Here is a 21,309-nt window from a genome sequence, read left to right on the forward strand (position 1 = left end):
CAGCATCACTACATCTGTTAGACGCACGATTTTTAGGTTGCTTGTCATTTCATTTTTGTTCAATTTACAATATGTTTTTATGTAATTTCGCGCCTCAAACCTTAAAATTATATTATCATTGTAATCTAGATTTTATAAGGAACATATTTTCAATAATTTTTGTGCGGGCCGGAATCTGATACAAAAAGTAATGATATTCTTTGCGTTTATGCCCAATTATTACCAAAGTGGTTTTACGTACTTTCTACTTATTAAAAAAATAGGTTCGTATCATTTTTGAGAAGATTTGAGAAGTTTATTTCATTAAATATTAATTCAAAACATCGACATTTTAAATTATTTAACACAGCCCTAGTACCATAGACGGCGATTATTTTTATGATACTTTTCTTATTTCGGAACAAGGTCTTTGACGTACAGCCATGCGGTAGGTGAGAGCCAATTGTTGTTCAAATGTCTACGTAACTTCTTCGCAATCTGATTTTTATCAGTGATCTTGTAATCGATTCTTTCATATCCAATATTGTGATTTAATGTAACGTAAAATTGCTGCGCCGACGACGACAGATTACATATTGTCAATGTAAGTGTATCCGATCGTTTTTAAATTTGGTGCTCACTTGATTTTTATTGGATTAAAGAAATGTCGTAGGAATTTAAAAAGATATTTTTTTTTGAAGATGCAGTTTATTTTGTATTATCTACCATTACACTTCATGATACCTGGTATATACATAGATGATATACATAAAAAACACAATTCGCCTTTAAATTGTCCCTTCCCTTTTACCCTTTATAAAAAATAAAACAAACGAATGTTTTTTCGGTAATGGCAACTCACTGTTAGATTCGCGCTTACAGACGTCTAGACAGAATGGCATTTTGTTGTAGCGTACGAAATGTATAAACAAGAAGAATTTTAAAAGATAACCTACGAACAATATATCAAGATTCCATTTTATTACATTTCGGCGCTATGTCAGCAAGTGGATCCAATAACGCGTTTCTTTTGCCTCAACTCCAATAAAGGCGGGAAAAAACTTTGCAGGATCTTGAAACCACAGACAAGTGCTTGTAACCACGTGTCACATCCAATATGGCCGTTTCGTTATACAGAAAATTTTCTTTATTGCCCTTTTCACATTATGAAACACTACGCTTATATACATGTACTTACAATAAGGGTATATATAATTCAATTTATGAACTTAAAAGTCTCAAAGTGTAGGTATAGTAATCGATACAGTGTTTTATGACTATTTATTTTTCTGAAGGAGCACTGTGACGTAACCATTTCATTTATTACAAGAAAAAAAAAAACATTTTGTCTCATAAAACCTTTCAATTTCCATCATCCAAATTGGACATAAATATCAAGAAGCATGGACAAAACAGTTCTGTTCAAAACGATAACAATTTAAAAATAATATTTTACGCTCTCACATCGAATACTCATTTAATTGACACGTATAAAACATAAAATATCAGTAATAAAATTGTTCCCTTAGAAATATAATCGTGACATGACGATTTTACGACGCCATCTTGTGCCTAACGATCTTTGATTGGTTATGTTTCGGAGAATTTATAAGAAATTGGATTTTATTGTAGTTTAAAACTTTAACGTTGGAAAAGGATATGTAATTTGAATGACAAATGTATGATTTTTAATAACTCGCCGAGAATATCGTCTCTGTTGTGTGGGAATATTTTTATCACTAAGACTCTAAGAAAACATATAGAATAACATAAATTCTTATTTAAAAGACTTAAAATATTATGTTATTAACCACATAAAACTGTACACAACAGGTGAATTTGTTTTACGGACAGTAAATTTTCAAGGTAACGTCAAAACCTTTTTTCTATTAATTTAACATTTATAACAACATCAAGTCTGTTTTTGATGGTACGTATTTAATTTAAAATCTACTTTATCTGATCTCGAATACAAATGACCAATCAACGTTTTTAATAAACAACGAACCCCATGCCATCATATTACAGAGAAATACAATTCCCCATATCAAAATAACATCATCATCCCGACTACAAATCATCGCTTGAAAAAAAATCTATTGTAGCACCCTTGTGGCTCCATCCCTAATAACATTTCGAGGTCCCTACCACAAAGTACTTATAAAAACACCCAATAACATGCGTTAATGTGGCCGAAAACACGCAGCTGTTGTCTCGATGAAAAAACTAAAGTCCGCCGCCATTGGTCCGCGCGGGATGGCGGGACATTAGCCGCATCTGTCAGTTTCATTTCGTCTATGGCTGGGCGTATTCAGCAAGAACAGTTCCATCCATATGTTGTTAGATATTTATGGGAAAATATCGCAATAAAGCTTACGATCTTTTACCTGATATTTTATTTCTTTCGATATAAAAGTTAATGAACACTTTCAGGAGTTTAGTAGTGACAATATTTATAAATATTGTTTTTACGTTTACGCAGTACCGACTAAAAGGAAAACTGGTTATGAAGCTGTAAAATGATACTTTTAATATTTAAGTGAAATCAAGGTATTTAAAGTACTAATGTTATTTCAATGTTTATATAACAATTTAAAAGCATATAAAATATAAATGCAAAAGAACATCAGCAAGCAAATTTTTCTTGAGTGAGTGTTATTCAATACGAGTACTACGGTAACTGTACCTTACCAATAGTTGATAGTGAACCAGTAATTTATAATTTTGAATTTGATTCCTTATAATATGTAATAGTTTTATTAATGCGATTTACGAATAAAATATATATATGTAATAATTTTAGACCCTAATCGGTAATTAAGTCCGATTTTATGTTTCTTTTGTGTAGTTTATACTGCCTCTCTGTCTCCAAGTCTTAAAGAAAAAACATCATTGTATAATTTATGCTTATATTTTACCGTATAATTTTTTTAATTTTATTATTTAACAATTCCTCAATTATGTACCAAAACCGACATGCTACTGATTTCATTATAAGTTTTATCTTACTTGATGTTTTTTTTCATAACTTAACAATTAAGTACTAACTACATTTAGTGCTATAGGGTTGTCTCTTATTAAAAAACCGAAAATTCCTCAACAAAGTATTCAAGAGACACCTGTTATGGGTACCACCTCTGAGATATACGACCAAACAATACCGCGGCGTGTCTTATCGCGAAATGCTCGCCGCGCACTTGACAAACATCAATTTATATGTTAATACCTCGTTCTCCTATCTAGGGTTGGCACAAAATGAAATTTGCGTACAGACGTTATGCAGACGCTATGGTAATTTCAATGCATTTCAAGCAATGCGCAGGACTAATTGACTACGGTATAGACATTTAAAGTCTTTAGTTTGAATAACAGATATATAGTAACTGATTATAGTTAGTTAGTCCTTGGTTAAATTAGTATTTTCATTATATTAGGAAGTTTATTACCTACAAGTGACAAGAAAATTAAATATTGCTCTATGTTACCGTATGGTTTGGAAAAATTGTATGTATCAAGGTGACAACCCTATTTTGTAATTGGCAGACAAAGGAATGAGCTGTAAATTTAAAAGTGCTATAATAAAGTATATGTTATAAAATTTAATTTTGTAGATTTAAAAATAATGCAATTTTCCTTGAAAAGAAAATTTAACTAACTCTAAAGATTTTCATCTCATTTCAATGAGTTCGGATCGTGTTCGAGTAATATTGTTGATTATACAGCTGAGGTCGTTTATTTTCTATTCTTTTCGGTAGTCACTATGCAATTATATATAGTCGGTAAGAGAGGCGCTGCTGTCGCGGTTAGTTTTGACAGAAAATATATAAACCTTAAATGGACATAAAAGTAAATAAAAGAAAAAAATAACAAGACAGCTACTGTGCGAAAAAGATCTTGAAACACTTTTTTGGTGTTAACAGGAGGGCGCTAATGAACTGTCATAATTTAGTTTGACATACGCCCACCGGGGTTAGATAGCCTTATTGATCTGTGTATTGAAAACTAGTCATAGCTTAATACAAATGTACTAAATTCTAGCTCTTATAATCCTAAAGCCCATGGTTCACAAGACAACGTACATCGTCGAAACTTATGTTGTATAGTTGCGTTACGAGAATCGCGTTGCGCGCGTTCCTTACACAAGACGTTGAAACGACGACGCGTCTATTCGATCAGTGCAGGCATAGCGACTTCATGTCAACTGTATTTGCTCAGCCTTCTCGAAAATTGCGCTAACATTTCTCTTTTTCTCCAGATCTTGAACAATACGTTGCTAGGCTAGGCTTTGGCGATGACAAATATAAAGGTCGGCGATGCGCGCAGTGTACGAACCTGTATGATATTGCGTAAGTCGCTTAGAGACTTAAATAGCCGGGTTTCAAATATTTACGTTGCCTTGTCTACGAAGGGCTTAAGTGGACTTTAGTTACTCCATGTTTAAATTGTTTTCTGGAACGATAACCATTTGTCATATTGTAAAAGAATGCACATATAAAATAGTTCACAGTAATCGTTTGTTAGTTATTTTTATTTTTTATTATATTACTTTTAATTGAACAATACATTGTTGTTTTATTTTGGTATTGAATGTACTTATCTCAAAGTTATTTTGTAACTAGAAATGAACAAGTACATATTAATTATTTTACAATTTACTAAAGTGACAGGTGACACATTCTTATCAAAGCTTGGAAAATGTTAACTTTAAATGATTCAGGAAAAAAATTCTCTATGTCTGAAAATAATTTACTTTTCCCTCGTTCAAGCTTTTTAACCATAAACAAATTCTTTTTTTTTGTTTTCTACATTTCAAAATATTCTCTTTGTCATAGATACGCTTTGAAATAGTGATGTAGAATCAGATTTCAAAGTGAGCGAATAGTGTTTGGTTTGGTTTGCATTTGAAATGCAAACTACACAAAGATCAAATATATTTTCAAGTGTCACTTTAAAATAGTGCTCACGTTAACACAATTCCCGTCGGATATCTATGTAGTCGATGCCTACACTGGATTTTTTATTGTGAGCTTTTAATTAGTTATTTTATTTATATTTTTAATAATTTTATGATACACGTAAACTTAACATCTTGTCGTTTGTTCGTTTTATATACAAATTTAATGCTTTTAAATGTATGTTATTTTTTAATTAAAGTTAATCTATATGTGTAATTGAGTTAATAATACCCCGCACTAAATGTAAACTAACCCGAAGGAGGCAGGGGAGCAGAGATGTGGGTAATTTGTGCTAGTTAGTGGATAATTGCACCCCACCCGCCTCAGTGACGTAAACAAGAGTTATGACACGTATCCAGAGCAAACTGGGGGCGCTGCAGACGATTTATTTGTATACTCTGTGCTCGTACATGATTTGAAAATAGAACAGCTGCCGTTTGTTTCGTTTTATAGGCGATTTGAAAAGTTTTCGGCCAGTTTCGCAATATCCTTGCGAATGAGACAAACTTGAAATTCAAAGATAATATTTTATTTTTAAAACCATATTAAAAAAATGTCTTAAAGAGGTTTTAAGTATGAGGTTAGAACTAAATTTAGTAAAAATAATCGAATTGGCACGCGTAAAGATACGAACAGTAGAATATATTCTTTTTACACCTCAACAAAGGTTGAAACAATACGGACAATAGGTTAAAAGCATCAACGCGTGATACACAATGCTCTAAAGAGGACGCATTGTAAACAAATCAATGAACAAATTCGCGACGGTGTAAACAGACCATTGTCTATGCTCAGGTGACGTGCAGCGACAATTCTTTTTCTGCGACCTGTCAAACTTAACGTCAATATTTTGGCGCGATTAGTGACGCAGCGGGTTTGTACGTAAGCAGATATTTACATTCAACTCAAACCAAATTATACTTTATGTTATAGTAATAAGGTCGTTTTGGAATGCGTATAACATTTTAAGCAAGCGTAGAATGCCTAATAAGTTACGCTTGGAGCTAATGAATTGAATTTAACTTCGCTGCGACTGTGGGTTTTCTTAGAAAGTCTGACAAAGTTATGTTTACGGTTTAAAAATAATTATTGTCGATGGTTTCCATAATTTAAAAGTATAAAATTGGTACAATTGTGTGTAAACTTTAAAGTTGTAATGTTGTTTGACATGTATTTTTGTGGGAAAATTGATTATCAGGTGTTTTGCGATCTGTGACCGTTATGGTCTCATTTTGTAAGGGTTTTGTATGTAATTTGACTTATTGTAGGTGTTTTTGGTCCGCTCCGTGTCGAGTATGAAATCGTTTTGTCCGCTGTTGTAACATACAATGTAAGATAGAATAGTAAAAACGATATTTATTTTTCGGTTGAAGGTTTAAAATTTGAAATGTCATGTTAGTATTTAAGATAGGTAAGGTAAACATAAAATGGTTAGACCACCAAGTCTTTAAGTTATATCAGCGGAATTTAAGAATTTCTATGAAATTTGTAAACCAAAGTAATTGCTAGCTATTACTAGTTAGTATTGTAAGTGATGTTTTGGCCTTTTATTTTTTTGGTTTCACATACCTAAGTATGACAACAATTTTTATTCAACATCTGTAAGTACATTTCTTCAAAGTTCAAAGTAGGTATATGATTTCTAAATGTATTCGAGTGTTTGTCGGTGGAATATTGTTTATAAAAAAAAAACTTTATTTCCTTCCAGTTACAAAAAGCCCCATGCGGCTAACTAATTACGTTACATACAAAATATTGGTGAAAGCAAACCAAAGACTGCCATAAAGGTGTTTTTAAAATTATCTCAAATAAAGCTCATGCTCGTGACAGGCGTAAGCGGGTGATGTAGCGGGTAACAAATATTTTAGCGTTTTGTCCAACAACGTTTTCGCTAATGAACCTAAATAATAATAGATCATTAATGCGCCTCAGTCAATCCCCAAAAAAAGTATTATAAATGCTTGTCGGACTCTAACTGTGTCATATATTGTGTAGCAATTTTTAATGCCTAAGTAGTTTCCAAATATTTTCTGCCTGAACCTATCGCGATATCAACGCCTCTCTCATGGTCATAGGCCTGAAAAGTTTGTTGCACTATAACAGTGGCCTAACAATGATCACAAGAGGTTAGCGCGGCATGTGGCCACCATTTTGAAAACGTCCATTGTGTTAGCTGTCAAAATATTTCTTCGTTTTTTAACGCGCCGCGCATTTAGAGAACTTGTGCCCAGAATGCTCGTTCCAGCCCGCTCCGGCGAATATTAAAATTGAACGAAAAATCGTTTGAATCACTGCGTCTGTCTTTTTGTGTTTCGATGTTTTATAAACGTAATGTTTTGGTTGTTAACGATTTTGATTAAGCTTTTAGTGAAATTTCAGTAAAGTAAATCTTTCCGTACGTAAAATAATAACATATGTATAGTACTAGCTGTTGCCCGCGACTCCGTCTGCGCGGATTTAAAAAAAAACATAATAAGTAGCCGATATGTTTGTTGTTTTAGACTGTGATCTACATCTATGTCAAATTTCATCGAGATCCGATGAGCCGTTCTGGAGATACCTTCAGACAAATATCCATCCATCCATCCATCCATCCAAACATTCGCATTTATAATATTTGTAAGAATAATTATCTAAGTTCAAATAAGTTCAAAAGTATCATCTTTCTATACTCTAGTCTAGTTAATTAACAAATACCTAGTTTTTTTTTTAGCGTCTAAAATATGTTTATAGTCGGCTAGTTAAAATTTTTCCCCTCTTAACAACTTACATCTTGATTGTCGTTGATGACATGTCACGTGTGTCTATGGTCGACAATTATACACGAGATAATTGGTGCGCAAATACCAAGGTGTGTAATTGCGATGTCAACATTTCATCATGGCGGCACTTCGAGCTTGACAGCTTGTGTTTTTAAAAAACAATAAAAATGTTAAAGGGAATGTCAACATGCGTTGCATTTTATAACAGGTTATATTACTTTTAGCTTTCAACATAAATTATAAAATGTATAAATTTAGAAATACTATATACCAGGGACTTCGTCCGAGTGGAATTAAAAATAAACTAGCTTAGTTGCCTATGCGCTATACCAGTCTTTAATCGTTTTTTGTTCCAATTTTCATCCATCCATTCATCCAAACATTCGCATTTATAATATTAGTTAGAAGTAAGATAGATGGATGTTTGTTAAAAGATATCTCCAGAACGGCTGTATGTTATAGATGTAAAACAATCGAAGAAAATATAGACTACTTAACTGTTTTTTTTAATTACGAGGTTTAGGCTTTACGAGGTTTAGGCTATTTACGAGGTTTAGGCTAATTACGAGGTTTAGGCTATTACGAGGTTTAGGCTCACGAGGTTTAGGCTAAGCGCCATCTGCGCCCGGCCACCTCAAGCCCGGTGAAACTGTAAATGCCTCCTCAAGGCAAACAGTGACTACTCAGTCACAAAAAAAAAAAATGTTTTTTTTAATCCGCGCGGACAAGACGCGGCTATAAGTTAGTAAATAAAATAATTAAATGAAGAGAGCGGTCACTGACATTCTAATTATAATGAAAATAACAGTACTTTATATACCTCTTTGGGTGTTACAATAAAAAAATGCGCGTCGCCTCCTAATAGGATAATTACAGAGTTGCCAGGTAAAAGCGTCATTTAGCCGTAATTACTATGCATCAGGCTGTACACAGGGCGCCTTAGGTTTTGATTACTAATTATCAAAACTACATACGAAAATAAAACGTATTTCGTATGACTTAAAAGCTAAAATCACGTGTTTAATTTTCTTAAGGTTAACTTCGACTGGTGTAACTGAGTGAACGCTAATTGATTCTCAGATAGGCAGTATAATTGTTGCAGTGTAAAGTGGATATGGGCCTTAAAAGAATATTCCTTTAATGAGATTACATAACACGCACAATGACTAAAGAAACGGTAACGTCCTTCTTAAATTGCTTTACTTAATTATTAAGTACTCAAAGAGTAGTTAAAATATTTTAAAGCATAAAAAATCAACTTTTTTGTATAAAAATTTTAAACCTATTTTTAGTAAGTGTATTGGTGAAAGATTAGTTTTTAAATGTTCTTTTGTTATATTTCGTATTATTCATTACATAACACTTTATAAAGATTATCATCGGTGGCTCAGGGGTTAAGCACTTGATTTGTAATCAGATTCTCGGTTCGAAGTTCGGAATGTACCAAAATGTTTTTAGATTTTCGATTTACATATCTACCTTTAGCAACGTGTACATATTATCTGCGAAGAAATACATAGATATGTGTGAAGTCAACTCGTATTGGGCCTGTTGTTGACTATGGCCTAGTCATCCTGACTTAGGGTACCTATCTGAGGCCCTTAGTAGAGACGTATAGTGAGATGATGAAAATTTATCAAAATGTAATTATTTTCTTACTTAGGAATAATTTTATAATAACTATTAAAATGGTAGACAATTGCAGTATTTTTTATCCTTAATAACACGTTGTAAGTGTTTAATTAACAAAAAAACTGTCACGTGTATTTTCAGTAATTACTGTAGACGGGTTATGTTCAGTGTTGTATACAATGCTCTATATTATACAAACAACAATTCAATTCTTAATACAAGTGTATATGTTCAATTTCTTACCAATTAAGACCTTCGTCAAAAATATTTTCAATTTCAATACATACCAGAGTTAAGCGGAAAATTTTACAACGATCAAATAAACAAAATTGAATTTTAAATCTTCCAAGTTAAAGATGAAATTTGTTTTCATTCTAAATCCGAACGGACCACACACGTCGAAGCGGTGAGGCTTTTAAAAAAGGAACGCGCCAACCGCGCCTCGTTCGTTACCTCATCATCGGCTTCTTTTTTTAATTTTGTTTTTTTTTTCCGAACCCGCGGCGTAGGTTATACATAGAGGGAGCCACACACGCACGCCTCCTATGTGTTGCCAGCTAAACGTTATAAGCCGAATAATGTTGTTGTGGTCGTATTATTACTGGCCGATTCGGGCGAGTTTTCGGTCCGGAGTATAAATTAGTCTGTTTTATTAGGTCGCCGCTTCTGATGCGCCGCGGTCGCGGTGTAGGTAGGTAGGTTTTTATAGTTTTTTAAATATCCTCTTAAGGGTTTCGCTCTTTGAAGATTAGTTTGTTATCGGCCGGTAATAAAGTAGGTGAGGGTATAGCTTACTTTAAGATCTTTTTTTATTGTAACCCAAAGAGGTCGGACTTGGTACGTACCGTTGGGAACGATTATTGTCGGTTGGCATGGATAAAATTAATACAGGAATGCGATTTTTATTTTTTTAACACAGAAGTCGATTTTTTATTATTTTTTTACGTTACGAAATCTCTATTTGTATTATTGCCACGGATTTCCGCGATAATAATAATTGAGGAAATCACCGGAAAATATTCATCACGTTCAAGTGAATGATTTATTTATTTTTTCGTAGATTTTCTTGAGCTACGACGGTGCTACGAAAATGTCTACAGAACATTTATCGAGAAGGAAAGAAATGCTAAATAACTTTTTGGGCTCACAATTTCTATGGACCCGCTAATTCATCCGTCGCATCCTTGCGTTAGCATGATTTTCTTTTTAATATTTAACAAACTATTGCTTAACCACAATCCCATTCCTCGAAGTAAATGCTACACTTATATTACCTACCTATTCGATTTTATATCCTTAAAATCTTTTAATGTATATACTAACATTATAAATGCGAATATTTAGATGGATGGATATTTGTTTGAAGGTATCTCCAGAACGGCTCAACGGATCTCGATTAAATGTGGTGTAGAAGTATAGTATAGTCTGGAAGAACACATAGACATATCTTTGATCCCGAAAATAGTTACGGTTCCCGTAGGATACGTTAATACATAATAATAATACTGTAATTGCGTTGTTTTAATTCTGACTTTAACGCTTTAATTATTGATTTAACATTGCAATTTTGACGATATTAAATTATGAAAATAATTTCTTTGCTAGTAAATATATTTGCCTCATGATTCCAATAGAAATTATATGAAATATAATTAATCTCATTACCTTAATATTTGCACACTATATAATAAATTTAGGTTATATTTTTTTTCTTTATTTTTATAGGGACTTTGGTTCTTATGAATATGCCAGTGACATAGAAAACTACTTACAAACTAATTACAATTACAAGGAAATTAGGTTAATCGTTATGGTTATAATCTGTCATTGTTAAAGAATTAATGAATTTCTTTGAATATTAAAAAAAACTTCAATCGAAGATTAAAAATTGACTAGAAGATGATTGGTTGAAAGCAATAGATAATTTCTTATACATTTACCAATTTCTAAGAAGTCTTCTCTTAAAATGAAAATTATTGTAAGCATCAATTATTACTACAATTAACCTCATTATCTAAGGTTTAATAATTTCTCGTAAATTGTGTTTATTCTTTTACGAGTAAAAAAGATCTAGGTACTCGAACTATTTTTTATTATTTCTTTTACAAAACCCTAAATTACATAAACAATAAAGAAAAGTCAACGAAATTCAAACTGGCAATAGAAAAAAAAACCTTTTTATAACATCCTATATTATAGAAATTTTAAACACATGTGTGAAAAAAAAGGTCCACACTGTTTTCGCCCTCATTTCCGTTGTATCCAAAATGCTTGAATGTTGCATAATAATCAATGAATACGGTTGCTTTATTGACTTGGAATTCACTTGGATTCCTGATAAGTATAGTGACCATACCTATCTTGCAGTACCAACGGTAGATTAAACTTCGGTACAGAGATCATCTAAGTCAACTTTACTATTCTGCTTGTTAAAAATTAATTAATTTTAATACAAGTTTTTTTTTAGTAAAAGTTTAGGTTAAATTATCGGATTGTATCGTAAAATCCGTTTCAGCAATTTATAAACGTAAAGCAAATAACATAACAATGGCATTTCAAATCGCGGCCGGTAATAAAATTTCTTTTCAAGAAATCCTCAGTCGATAAAAACGTATCCGTTAAATTGCGTTACGGCTATTGGCAACTAAGTAGTTAATATCGCACATAAATTAAAATGAAAATATTGCGTAGGAAAATGGCGGGAAACCAATATGGCCGCCGGCGCAGTCGTGTTGTGCGGAATAGTCACTTAGTTATTTATTATATTAAAATATTTCACGGAGGCTTGATTTAATAAATAGCTAAACAAAATCGTCTGCACCAAAGTTCAAGCTAACTCTATGTTAGTGGTAAGTAGGCCTTAGTCAACAACAAAATAGTAAAAATTATCAACGTCTAAAAATGTAATATAATAAAATTCAACAGGCAACACTAAATGTTCTGCAAAAACAAATAGTAAAGCCGACAGTGGACCATTAGTCCTGGCTCATAACATATAATGGCTAGAAGTTTACATAGTTTGCTCACCGCCAGATAGTTAATACCTTAAACGTCTTTAAATAAACATTTATATTTCGTATTGATTAGAAATAGTTTTATTACTTCGTAGTATCGAGTTATTTGCATAGTCTTTACGATTCGGTTTGATACTCAAAGGAGAATTCTTCGACACGAGGTAGATTTTTTTATCGGTAAGTGAAAACGTTTTACACATATTTTTTGGCCCGTTACAGAAACATATATTTCTTTTCTATAAAACGCATAAATTAAGAAAACATTGGAAGGTTAAATTCCATGTACGACAGCCATTACGCTATATTATACATGCGAATGTTTATGTAGATGTTTGTTTGGAAGTATCTCTAGAACGACTCAACAAATCTTGATGAAATTTGGCACAGATGTTGACCAGTCTGGAAGAACATAGGCAACTTAAGTTTTTTGTTTATTCCGCGCTAACAGAATCACGTGCGACAGCTAGTATTTAATATTTTCAAATATTACGAATTTTCAAGTCTTAGCGAAAAAGTGGCATGTTGTCTATGGTATAAATTATTATTAATTTTAATCACATTTTCACCTATTCTCTGCTATTTTCTATGTGAGCGTATTTAGTTGCATGAAAAATTGTGCTTGCGTCTGTTAGACGTTTAAAGAATTTCTATTACTTCAAATTATGCCAACTATACTCACCTCCAAAGTAAACGAGGTACTTTGTATGTGTTTATTTTACAAATTTACTTTTTGTATTACGTATTTACTGATGGCTTGTATAAAATATTTACTAGACACTTTTTTACTGTCATCAAATTTACACTTGAATGGTCACCCTTGTTACCCACCGTAAAACTTTTAGTATTTATAATACTTGTAATGGTCATGTAAAAAATGTTTTTCTAATGCAATTTAAATAAAAAACATATAGTTTTTTTTTTTCTAAAGAGAATTCTTGGAGACTGGACAGCATTTTTCTATATAATAAACTAGCTGTCGCCCGCAACTCCATCCGTGCGGTATTTAAAAAACATTATAAGTAGCCAAGTTTCATCGAGATCCATTGAGCCGTTCCGGAGATACTTTCACACAAACATCCATCCATCCAAACATTCGCATTTATAATATTAGTAAGATATCAAACTGATTTTGAGAAGTGTTAATGTACCTTTAGGTTAATCTAATGAGTGTTAGAAAGGGGGTTTTTGAATATAGATTGTTTTAGATCGGATGCAGACATGTTTTGCAATATTTTCTGCTCATGTAGATAGACACTGAGACTAACTGAGAAACTGAAAGAAAAACGTCTGCGGTGGTACAGCCACATGCAACGCCGCCCAGACGATCATATGATAAAGCTTGCCCTAAATATGCCTACTAGGAAACGTACACGTGGACGACCACCCGCCACATGGTTGACAGCGGTTCAAAAAGACCTGAAAAGTGCTCTTTTAACACCAGACGAAGCGCAAGATCGTGCAAATTGGAGAATGAAAAAGAGGAAGGCCGACCCCAAGTAAATGGGATAAGGACAAGGACTGATGAAGAAGAAGTAGATAGACACAGGTGATTTTTTTAAATAGTATAACGTGGCAAACGAGCTAGTTGCGGCCTAAATTCGCAAAAAAGGCAAGCGACCGCTATCTATTCGTATTTTCCTCGACCTATCATCGACAGAGGAGGGAACGCACAGAAAGAGGTTTGTTCCCCTTCTTAACCTATGCCAAATCTACTTTCCCTTCTCATTGCTTCCTTGCAAAAGCTGTGAAATTGCATCCACTTCACTATATAACTTCAAACTTTCGTGGTTTTTACTAATATAATGTTCGTAAGAAACGGGATTCTTACCACGATTAGGCTGTTTGAGCTCCCGATATTTCGGCACAGTTGCATGCGCCATGTTCACGGGTTGACTGGTGTTGTGCGGTAGTGTAAAATATTTTAAAGACTACTACCGCACAATACCAGTCAACCCGTGAACATGGCGCATGCAACTGTACCGAAATATCGGGAGCTCAAACAGCCTAATCGTGGTAAGAATCCCGTTTCTTACGAACAGTATGTTAGCATCCACTTCGCGCCTGTCTTTTGTATAGTATCGACGTGCATGTATATGCGTAAATGTATGAATGTATATGATGCGACAGAGGTGTGTCAGGACCTCGACAAATGAAGGTCCGTGATCTCTTCCTACCCCTGTAGGTTACGGGCGTGAGTTACGTTACTGTTGTTGTGGTCTAAATGAATTGAAGTATTTTAATTAATTCAAAGTATTATTAAAAAAGCATTTATGATGTTAAGTTAATATATTATTTTAAAATGGGAAATAATTACGTTTAATTTAAAATCAAATCTTCAGTATTTGGAATTATCCCTTAGTTATACTATTTGTCAATTATTTATTATTCAGAAGGCCATCGTCTTAAGTAACTCAGTTATACGAGTATCAACATTGGAAGCATAAAAAGCCGCATTACTCGCAAATTGTGTATGCGTAAATTGTATTGGTTCTTTAGTCCTTAGGTGAGTTAAGTGAAACTTGGTTACCACACGCGAGCAACCCGAGTCAGGACCACACACGTAGCTTATTAAAACAGGAATCATAACAACAGTAATTATATTCAGGGCTTATAATTTCGCGCGCTTGTGAGCCGAGCGGCGGAAAAAAAACAATATTAAAACATAACCTTACCTTATTAATGTGTCAACAACTCAATTTATGGCGGGAACTCGACGGTGACGCCCTCTGCGCGGGAAATGTCCGCCAATAAGAAGCGAGCTGTTCAAGTCGTATTGATGTCGATTATATCTAACTATCTCTTTCTATTAGGTTTAAAACCAGCTTTAGAAAGACTCTTGTCACCTATACTTTTCTCTCGAACATGTGTAAAAAATGTTCCCAAGTCAAGGGCGCGGTGGTTCAACGTAAATTGGATGTTCGATGTTCAAGATGATGTTAATAAGTTTTTTCGAGGCAAAGGATAATGAGCACTAGGTCACGATGACATTATTAATTTATGCGTCGGCGTGTTTTATTTATTTTGATTTAGATTATCTGTGATTGTTTGGTATTTGCAATGGTGTTTTTAAATATTCGGGTGCTTATTTGCACATACGTGAAAATATATTAATTACTATTATTAATTTAAATAATAATAATAAATAATAATATATTAAAGAAAACCATTGTTTTTACCATTTCAAGAATAGATTATTTTAATAGAAACAAATTTATTTTTGCATACATAATTAATTTTTCAACTAATCTGGCTGCAGGTCGAGGAGAGTTAACAATAAGTTGTTAAGTTTAATAATTATTGTTTAACAAGTTGTTTCCCGCGACTCTGTCCCGTAGCATGTGTGTTCTTCCAGACTATGTTCTACGTCTATGCCAAACTTAAGACAAATCCGTTTGGCGGTTTTGGAGATACCTTCTGACCAATATCCACGCAACACGCATTTATAATATTAAGTAGTAAGTGATTTAGAGATCCATTTACTATTGATAAAATGTATGACGCATTGCTACAAAATTTTCCGAAGGATATATTTCTTTTTAATTGATAAGAATGTGTTGAAAAATATCTGGATAGGTACTCCTACTAAAATCTATATAATGAGTTATGAATGTTATGGAGTTAAGTTTTAAGTTATGAATCTTATATGAATCATCATCATCATAATCAGCCTGAGTTTGTCCACTTCTGCACGTAGGCCTCCCCCATCGATTACCACAATGCCCAGTCCTGTGCCGCTCTAATCTAGTGCACTCCCGCAACCTTGACCAGGTCATAGGTCCATCTTGCAGGAGGCCTACCTACGCTGCGCCATTATATGAATGTTGTGTAATTACTACTGTTACTGACAACGTCTATAGTACCAAATCGTATTTGTTTCCTTCTGTCTTATTACTTGTCTATTTTTCTTCTCCTTGTCTCACAAAGTCTTGGATATTCGCACTAAATTTGATTATTACCAGCAGGTGAACAGATGTTTTTTTTTTTATAAAAAGCATCACAACAAATTATTGTGGATTACCATTGCTAAAACTCTCAAATTAACACATATTTTCATCTCTTTCGTTCCCTTTCAAAAAACAGAGTTAACAAGATATTAATGTACTGGTATTTCAGCTGTGGAAGCCCACCATTAGAAGACCCTGGAGATTGAAGTAGAACCGAATATTGCAAAGTAAAAAAAACATACACACGAAATAAATCTGTATCCATTAAGTAGAAATCGAGTTGAATTGTTTACTCCCACCTCTAGGGCCGCTCTCCCTGTAATTATAGGCCTAACAAAAAATTTATTTCGAAGTCGGCCATCTTGTTTTCCTTTGGGCACGTCATTACCTCAAAATGCCGGCTGCGTTTAAAAACTTAATTTCGTGAGTCGTTAGTGTGCGAACGTTTTCTGACTACGAGGGATATAGTAATCAGACGGGATTGCCTTAATGTACTTTTTTTTTCGATCGAATTTAAACCGAAGCAATGGACTAGGTTCACACGCGCTGCACAGATTAAAAGTAAATCCATGCTTAATGGTGTGATTTATTTGATTTGTTGTTTAGGGCAAGTTTTGTTTGTTAGATGAAATTAAAGCACAATAAAGTTACAATACTAATTTCTAAATTGAAACAGTTCTAAAAATTAACAAATTTACGACACAGTGTGACAAATAAATTCATATCTTCCTTGAAATTGTTGCTTAATTTTTCGTATTTAAAAATAAATTTTGCCGAGGTGCCCCGTCGACGTTCCGAATAAACCCGCTTCGCCATAAACAACATATTCCACAAACTTACGACCCGATTAATACATTCATAATACAACTGTCCCTTTTCAACACATAAAGAAACGTATATCCGCCTCTGGTTAACGTTTTGAAAATGTAACACTGAGCGAGCGCATGAAATTAGTCCCGCTTTTTCATCTCCCGCCGCGGCGCGATTTGAATTTGGAAGCTTTTTATATTTTTTTTCACCCAACGCCGAAGGACGTCGAAAGCGACGGCCATATTGGCCGGTTTTGTTTTTTATTTTCTAATTATCAATGTTCCAAGGCACAGATACTTAAAGCCGCTGGTCTTCTGTCTTCTTTTTTTTTAAGGAAGAAATTTATATTTTTCGGTAGAATGTCATTTGGGTAAATTGCGATTGTGTGGCTGTATCGATGATTACAAAACGAACTACAGGCTGTTCAAAATTTTATAGTTAATTATCTTTAAACCTAACAAATCAATAGACAGTGTCTCAAATCTTTATGAGCATGACTGATTTATAATCTTTACAAATAATTACTATTTTCAAGGAATTTCTTGCTTAAGAATTCATATGTCTCTGTCAATGCAAATAATAAATAACTTCTTTTATTGAATGAATCAAGACCTTCGTTTCCATAGGTACCACAACCACTGCTAAATAGCTTCGCCATTTATTTGTCCCAAATGAAAGAAGAACTAATTAAATTCTAACTATTGAAAAATGGATCACGCTGTATATATTCACGTTTGAATTTTTTCCTCGATTCTCTTAAACTTTGTGATTATTATGTGTGCCGACTGGCAGCAGATGGCTCTTAGCTTTTTTATCTTATTTCCCGAATCCTTATTTAAGACACCGAGACGTCTTCTTGTATATTAATTGCTTCAGAATTAGTGGCCTCTGATTAAGATCTGGCAACTTTTAAAGATTAGTTACCTATTTGTTAGTTTTATTTCCGTCTTGAGATGTTTAGATATTTTAAATGGAAATCGATTGGTGGTTTATTCTGGTTATATATAAAAAGAAATAGGTTCTATTTTTTAATCATTTTGTTATTGATTTAGAATCGGATATGGTAGGTATTTATTAATTTTTCAACTTGCAACATTATTATTTTTAACCAATAGAATTGTATTTGAAATATAAGTGTTTGGGAAAGATGCGATGAATTTTAGGTAGAAATTGATCACAAGTTTAGTATAGCATCTGATAAACGGTCAAATTTTTGTCTGATAATCTAAATTTACCAGACATTAAACAAAACTGAATATCAAATTATGTGACAAACAACGTAAGAAACACGTAAAGATTGTTTACCGTAGGAATATCTTTAATAAATATAAAATTTACTCAAAAATAAACATTATATCGAAGTAATACTTACGTTCACCACACCTACGTCTATGGTGGGTAAATAGAGGGCATTATAAAGCCGGGCACAATGTACTGGGGTGCTGGAGGCGGTACATTAGGGGCCCATTGTAAGCACACCTGGCTTCTCCCAACCCTACTAGGATGACCATGATAATGTGGTTTCTATTTGAAGGTTTAAAACTTCGAGAAGGAATATTCCGGAACTTACTTACGAAATGTTATTTCGCTTATTGTCTTTGACATTAATCTTTTTTAATAAGTTGAAACGACTGTAGTCGTCCTCTATAATTAAATGTTTTTGGTATTTTATTGCCCTTTAGGGTCCTTCAAAAAGCGAGCGTATCACCATCTCAAAGGCCGGCAACGCATCTGCGATTCCTCTGGTATTGCAAATGTCCATGGGCGTCAATGAACACCTTGGTGTTCCCGCTGCTCGTTTGCTGCCACTTCTCTTATAAATAAACTAGCCAATTCATCTTGGCAAAATTAATAATTACCTTTCGTATATCAACTCTTATTAATACGTATCACGAATAAGCTTGAACAGCGCCTGTAAGTTTTTAGATTGCTGTTTAAAGATAACTTCTTAACATTAAAGAATCTGCCTGCTTTCTCTTTTTTCTTTTATAATTTGCTACATTGTTGATGGCCAGTACCGCGTCTTTGGTAAGCAAATTGTCTATCAAAGAGGTCGGATACGTCCCACCTTACTAAGCAACTCAAACACTGACTTATATAAATGGACTGGCTATAAGATGTAGTATTTTGTGCCTATTTGATTTTCGCTATTTTGGCACTGATGGCAGCGGTTTGTAGCAGTGGTCTAGATTTGAACTAATAATATATATAGAATTAAGTGTCTCGTAACATCAACAGGCGCGTACAAATCGGAACGAAGCAAAAGTTGTCATTTCCAAGCAATCGCCTATCCATTTATAGAGATCAGTGAAATCAAGGGATCTGCTTTTTCTCTCTTCTTATTTAATGTGCTACATTATTGATAGCCAGTAGGACCTCTTTGTCAAACTTCTTATCAAAGAGGTGAGATACGTCAAATTTTAATTATCACTGTTGATTCCTGAATTCTTTTCCAATGCATGGTCACCGTACACAACCCCTAAGTAACTTGATCATATTTCATAATCTGCTGAACATTTTTCTTAATCTATTTCGTAGGTGTGTATTTAACTGGCGGGTCCGCGCCGAATTATACGGGATAATAAATATTATGGTGAATACCCGGGAAGGGATATTGAATGCTTATTTACTAAACTAATTATTATATAAGCCGGACTGGAAAAGTGTTTTGTTATAACAGAAGATGTAAGAAATTAAGAAAATTTTAGAGATTGTTTTTGGAAATTAAAATACAAAAAATTATAAAGAGTTTGTATGTTTGTTGTTAGGTACTTACACGAGTTTATATTGATTATTTTGGGCTTTTAAGTTATTTTAATTTTAGCATTGGAAGGTTTACTGGATCCTTCTTGTAGGACATAGCAAAAATGTGGAAATTGTTTATTTTCAATTCACCGCTTTTAAAAACAAAACACCAATCTCAAATTGTGTTCTAGTTTGATACATTAGTGATTGGTACATATATGTCATCCCTCTCGTTGTCTTAGAAAAAATAAGAGACGACGAGATGTATCAAAACACTAACTACTACAGTAGAATTCCATAGTAAAGTCTTCGAAAATAGATTTAATTTAGACCGAAATTGCAAATATTCGTTTAAAACGTTGATCCTTACATTTACAATGCTTCGTTATTTTAAATTATTTCAATGTAAACTTATGTTTACATTAATAATAATACAAATTACACCGCACAAAAGAATATGGTCAGGGAAAACCGCCGACAATTTGAAAGGATCTATAAACCGTCTTTATATTTTAACATTTGCTGCACACGCACTGTCTTTTCATACTTAAATTATTAAGGTCTTAAACACATTATATAATCAATGAAAATTAAACCTAAAGACTTACATGTTATGGTTTAATTTTAAATGAATATAATGTGATGTATGTTATATTTATTTAGAAAAGGAGACACGCAACGGACGCCCGCGTAATTCGTAGCAAAACAAGAAAATGGGCGCGCAACGAAACGAAATGGCAATAAAATAAAATGTTTATTTGAAAAGGTGATAACTAGTTATGTAATTTATTTAACTAGATTCTTTCCAGCGGTTTCACTCTCGTTTTATTTTTGAAATTGTCAATAGATATTTGAGAAATACATTTAAAATGTAAAACAACAGTTGGGTTAATAACCAAACTATAATGTACGATTTCTTACCATTATGTATCAGACGTCTGCATGTAGGGTTACCAGGTCGCTAAACCTAATAGCCGGACAGACCAGCCAGTTTGGCCGGACCTTTGGGTAGATAGACCGGACACGACCGTCAGTCGACTCTCGTCGCCGGCGCTCGGCCACTCTCGTTTGCGAAATGTAAAAATCCTAACAAAAGCCGGACAACCCGGACCATTTATTTTGGCCGGACACGTAATCAAAAAGCCTACCTATGTCCGGCTTTATCCGGACGCCCGACAACGCTATCTGCATGTAATAGGAAAATATCTATTGACGATTATTATGTTGGTAGGAAAATATTTCGCATTCTTTAAAACTGATTTATTCCAAGTCGAATTCAAAGTAAATAAAAAATTATATTTACACATTTCAAAGGCTACTATGGTCATTAATTGTCTATGGATTTATTTTAGAATATTGTGTTTAAATTGATGATCCAGACATGTCTGTTTTTAACTAAACTGTGATTACAGTCTTATTAAAGTAATCTTTTTTAGATAAGTTTGTTATAATTTCGTATTTTCATTTA

The sequence above is a fragment of the Papilio machaon genome, chromosome 19 (genome assembly GCF_912999745.1).
Source record: "Papilio machaon chromosome 19, ilPapMach1.1, whole genome shotgun sequence".
In the NCBI taxonomy this organism is placed as follows: domain Eukaryota; kingdom Metazoa; phylum Arthropoda; class Insecta; order Lepidoptera; family Papilionidae; genus Papilio; species Papilio machaon.